Source organism: Seriola lalandi, unplaced genomic scaffold (genome assembly GCF_002814215.2).
Source record: "Seriola lalandi dorsalis isolate HSWRI2012SDOR001 ecotype SW California unplaced genomic scaffold, Sedor1 jcf7180002054657, whole genome shotgun sequence".
Taxonomy (NCBI): Eukaryota; Metazoa; Chordata; class Actinopteri; order Carangiformes; family Carangidae; genus Seriola; species Seriola lalandi.
This window is the reverse complement of record NW_019525210.1, coordinates 357321-358190: the sequence shown is the minus strand read 5'-3', so window position 1 is coordinate 358190 and position 870 is coordinate 357321.

The window sequence follows — 870 nt, the reverse complement described above, 5'->3', positions numbered from 1 at the left end:
CTCAATTGTGCCAAATTTTAGGAAGTTCTGTCAAGGCGTTTTGGGGTATCATGTCCACAATAACGAGATGGACAGACAGCCTGAAAACAATATGCCACCAGCTTTGGCTGCCGCTGGAGCAGAGGCGTAAGAATTGAAATATCCTAGTCTTCTGAGTGAAGTCTAAGTCAACTCTCAAATTATGAATACCAAGTCAAAGTTTTATCATTGTTAATCAATCAAGTCTCAAGTCCTGTGATTTAAGTCTGACTTGAGTAAAGTCATGGGACTCAAGTCCCCCAACTCTGGAACAAATGTTCCATATACTGTAGGACAGCAAGTTCTGTGATTTGTCCAGTCAGAGACGTTGCCTTTTAATATGTTAGCATTTGTTTTAGAACTAATTGTTAATTTATTGTGTGCCACAGACAAAATCAAATGTAACCTCTGTTATATGTGGGTAGCAGGACAAATCTGAGAGGTGGATATATCAGACCTCAAAAGATAACACCAGAACTCTTTACATGGCTAGAAAACAGTGGGACAGTCAGCTCTTCGTAATGTGGGTGAAGCAACCCTTGAAATAGGTCTACAAAATGACAGGGTATTCTTCTTCTTCCTTCTGTTTGGGTTTTTACAGCAGTTGGCATCCATTATGTTGCATTACTGCCTCCTTCTGGTTTTACGCATCCATTACATCGTTGTGATTAGTCCAGTTAATACTGAGTGGTACTTAAATGAAACATAACCAATAAGCTTAAGTGCAAACACCTGCCCAGGTTGTCAGAGAGGTCGCTACTGATGCTTCAAACCTGATTCCAATTATTTAATTAGTGTGAGATGTGACTGGTGGACTCAGGTACCAACATATAAAGAAGACTGCTGTGGTTG